Below are 4,796 nucleotides of genomic sequence, written 5' to 3' on the forward strand. Positions count from 1 at the left end.
AAGATGTGTTAAAACCTTTCAACTTACAAGGAAGGAAATTTCGAAGAATTATTATTATTATTATTATTATTATTATTTATACCCTGCCCATCTGGCCAGGCCTCCCCAGCCACTCTGGGCAGCTCCCAACAGAATTTTAAAAACACAATAAAACATCAAACATTAAAAACTTCCCTAAACAAGGATTCCTTCAGATGTCTTCTTAAAGTCAGATAGTTGTTTATTTCCTCGACATCTGATGGGAGGGCATTCCACAAGGAGGGCGCCAGTACCAAGAAGGCCCTCTGCCTGGTTCCCTGTAACCTCACTTCTCGTAGTGAGGAAACTGCCAGAAGGCCCTCGGAGCTGGACCTTAGTGTCCCGGCCGGACGATGGGGGTGGAGACGCTCCTTCAACAGTACTTTCCCCCAGAGGCTCCTGGCGGACAGCCTTTACACTGGGATGCATTTACTCAGGAGTAAGTCTTGGTGAGGGACGCGGGTGGTGCTGTGGGTTAAACCACAGAGCCTAGGACTTGCCAATCTGAAGGTCTGTGGTTCAAATCCCCACAATGGGGTGAGCTCCCATTGCTCGGTCCCTGCTCCTGCCAACCTAGTAGTTCAAAAGCAAGTCAAAGTGCAAGTAGATAAATAGGTACCGCTCCAGTGGGAAGGTAAACGGCATTTCTGTGCACTGCTCTGGCTTGCCAGAAGCGGCTCGCTGGCTCCCTGGGCCAATAAAGTGAGATGAGCGCCGCAACCCCAGAGTCGGTCACGACTGAATCTAATGGTCAGGGGTCCCTTTACCTTTAAGTCTTGGTGAACTTGGTGAACTTAATGATGCTTGCTCACGAGTAGGCACACATGAGGCTTGCCCTCCATTTTGACCTGAGCAGGTCTCAATCCCAGGCCAGCTCATGCACAGAGTTGTGATCCTGTTCGATGGATCTCAGCCTAGCAACCTGATTCAGCACATACTCACAGTGGGACTGATTATGTTTGGCAGTGCTTACCCAGAAATACAGTAATTGCATATATTAGCTATTATTAACTGTACTGCAAACACTTTGATTAACGATATGGAGATTTAATTCATTATGCGGCCCCCGGGTTCTGTACATCAAAGGGCTCTTGCAAGCCCACTTGGTCTGAGAGGCTGGACTGCCTTGCATTAAGTGGATTGTCAAGCAAGAGAATTATATATAAAAAAGCATTTGTTGACCCCTCTGTGATGGTCCCCCCATTAATTTTAGGCAGGTGGTTTTGCTGCACTGCTTTGGCTTGCCTGCTTAAAAAAGATAAAAACCTGTTTAGGCAAGCCCTGCCCTGACATATGATTTTATCATGTATATTTGTCTTTTAAAAATGTTTATTTAATTTGCATTTTGATAGTTTTGTTATGTCTACTGTTTAAAAGTCTGCTTTGAGCGCTATTTTAAAATGAATATTTTATGTAAACTGCTTAGGCATTTCGCTTTGTAATTAAAGCTGTATGTAAAAGCTGTATGCTAGATAAATATGTTATCTCTCAAAAACTGGCTAGGAGAGGAGAGTGCAGAGAGCAACACCAAGAATGCTTTCTTCTTTGGCGATCCCTCGTAGCCGAGTAAGATTGTCTTCCATAAACACGGTTTTAACAATGAGTCCGTAAGTGACTGTGGAGGCCAATTCTGGATCCACACATCCTTCCACAGTGGGGACATAGGTTTCTGGGCGGGAGTTGATCACGGTGCGGATTTGCCAAGCATGCCTTCCTCTTAGCACGTTTCTCCCTTTTGTCCTGAGTTCGAGTGTCTTCAAAGTCCACGATACCTTGGTAAAGGCTGTTCTCCAATTGGAGCGCTCGCAAACCAGTGTTTCCCAATTGTTGCTGCTTATACTACATTTTTTAAGATTTGCCTTGAGACAGACTTTAAACCTCTTTTGTTGACCACCAGCATTACACTTTCCATTTTTAAGTTCGGAATAGAGTAGTTGCTTTGGAAGATGATAATCAGGCAGAGACATTTGGGGTAAGGTTACCAGACGTCCCCGTTTCCCGGGGACAGTCCCCGGATTTACAAATCAGTCCCCATACAAGATCCATTGAAGTTGAAACGTGTGCCTGGATTCATTGAAAAAAATCTGGTAAGTAACAGCACGGGTTTCTCAAAAATAAGTCATGCTAGACCAATCTGATTTCTTTCTCTTTTTTTTGATGGAATTACAAAGTTGGTGCATCAGAGAAGTGTTGTGGACATGGTATATCTTGATTTCAGTAAGGCTTTTGACAAAGTCCGCCATGATATTCTTGCGAGGAAGCTGGTAAAATGTGGGTTGAATGACGTAACTGTTAACTAGATTTGTAGCTGGTTGACTGACTGAACCCATTAATGATTCCTCGTCATCCTGGAAAAAAGTGGCAAGTGGGGTGCCGCAGGGTTCTGTCCTGGGCCCGTTGTTGTTCAACGTCTTTGTGAATGACTTGCATGAAGGAATTAAGAGGATGCTCATCAAATTTGCAGATGACACCAAACTGGGAGGGGTAGGTAATGCCGCAGAAGACAGAATCAGAATTCAAAACGACCTTAACAGATTGGAGAACTGGGCGCAAGCTAACAAGATGAATTTCAACAGGGACAAATGTAAAGTTCTGCACTTAGACAGGAAGAACCAGGTGCACAAATATAGGATGGGGGACACCTGGCTTACTAGCAGTACATGTGAAAAGGATCTAGGGGTCTTGGTGGACCACAAGCTTAACACATGTCAATGGCATGATGCAGCAGCAAAAAAAGCTAACATTATTCTAGGATGCATCAACAGAAGTCTAGTGTCCAGATCAAGGGAAGTAATAGTATTACTCTATTCTGCCTTAGTCAGACCACACCTGGAATACTGTGTCCAGTTCTGGGCACCACAGTTTAAGAAGGATGTTGACAAGCTGGAACATTTGCAGAGAAGGGCGACCAAGATGATAAAGGGTCTGGAAACCAAGCCTGATGAGGAACAGTTGAAGGAGCTGGGTATGTTTAGCCTGGAAAAGAGGAGACTGAGAGGAGATATGATATCTATCTTCAAATATCTCAAGGGCTGTCACATGGAGGAGGGAACAAGCTTGTTTTTTTCTGCTCTGGAGGGTAGGACTCAAACCAATGGCTTCAAGTTGCAAGAAATGAGATTCCGAACAAACATCTGGAAAAACTTTCTGACGGTAAGAGCCGTTCGGCAGTGGAACAGACTCCGATACGAAGTGGTGGACTCTCCTTCCTTGGAGGTTTTCAAGCAGAGGTTGGAAGGCCATCTGTCATGGATGCTTTAGCTGAGATCCCTGCATTGCAGGGGGTTGGACTAGATGATCCCCAGGTCCCATCAAACTCTGAGATTCTATGATTCTATGAAATGACTGTACTTCAGTAGCAAGTGGCCCCTGGGTGAAAATAAAGAACTGTTCCGTAGAAACGGCTGAAGCGTAGGACAGGATTCACATGCATCAGAGTCACTGTGCATGCTGCGAACTCCAACGCTCTGAAAGGTATACAATGGCTCTTTCAATGTGGCAGAGTTGATGAATGGGGGGGGGGCAAGTCCCAGGCATGTTGTCCTTCAGAGATTAAGTACTTAGCAGGCCAAGGAATGCATGAGGCAGAAGAATTCACATGAATTCAACCTCAGGGGACAGCTAATTTGTCCACGTTGCCTTTTCACCATCATGACAGTTCCCCACCTGCTGTTGCATCGCCAATGGTCAGGGATCGATCAGACTCACTGGTTTTATTTATCCGTTTTCTTTCATTTATGTACCTACTGCCTTTTCCTCCAGGGTTCTCTCCCCTCCTCGTTGCATCGTCGCCAACGACCTTGCAAGGTAGCCAGGCAGGGACAGGGCCAAGGTCACCCAGCGAGCTTCATGGCTGAGTGGGGATTTGAACCCAGCTCTCCTGGGCCCTAGGCTGACCCCCTGACCACTACGCCACACCGGCTCTCTGAAATCCAGCCACGTCTGGAGGGCCGCAGGTTTCCCCATCATAAACATCAACTGCGTTTGCAAAAAGCACAGTGGAGCGATGTGGTTGGCACTGTAGTCATTGAAGAAGACCAGAGCTAGTTTTCTGATTTTTGCGCAGATACTGCTGTGGTCTGCTGACTTCACTGATCCTCACAGTCTCCATTTCCTTCCTTACAATGTAGTTCCCTCTACTGCAGTGCACTGTCAGGCTGTGGACATATTGCGGTTTATTCTGGCTCCAAGGTGCTCCCACCACTGGCTTTTGAATCTGTGTAAGCCACAGATGACACAACATTGATGGCAGAAAGTGAGGAGGAATTAAAGAACCCTTTAATGGGGGTGAAAGAGGAGAGCGCAAAATATGGTCTGAAGCTCAACATCAAAAAACTGAAGATCATGGCCACTGGTCCCATCACCTCCTGGCAAATAGAAGGGGAAGAAATGGAGGCAGTGAGAGATTTTACTTTCTTGGGCTCCATGATCACTGCAGATGGTGACAGCAGTCATGAAATTAAAAGACGTCTGCTTCTTGGGAGAAAAGCAAAGACAAACCTAGACAGCATCTTAAAAAGCAGAGACATCACCTTGCCAACAAAGGTCCGTATAGTTAAAGCTATGGTTTTCCCAGTAGTGAGGTATGGAAGTGAGAGCTGGAACATAAAGAAGGCTGATCGCCAAAGAATTGATACTTTTGAATTATGGTGCTGGAGGAGACTCTTGAGAGTCCCATGGACTGCCAGAAGATCAAACCTATCCATTCTGAAGGAAATCAGCCCTGAGGGCTCACTGGAAGGACAGATCGTGAAGCTGAGGCTCCAATACTTTGGCAC

The sequence above is a fragment of the Podarcis raffonei genome, chromosome 1 (assembly GCF_027172205.1).
Source record: "Podarcis raffonei isolate rPodRaf1 chromosome 1, rPodRaf1.pri, whole genome shotgun sequence".
Taxonomy (NCBI): domain Eukaryota; kingdom Metazoa; phylum Chordata; class Lepidosauria; order Squamata; family Lacertidae; genus Podarcis; species Podarcis raffonei.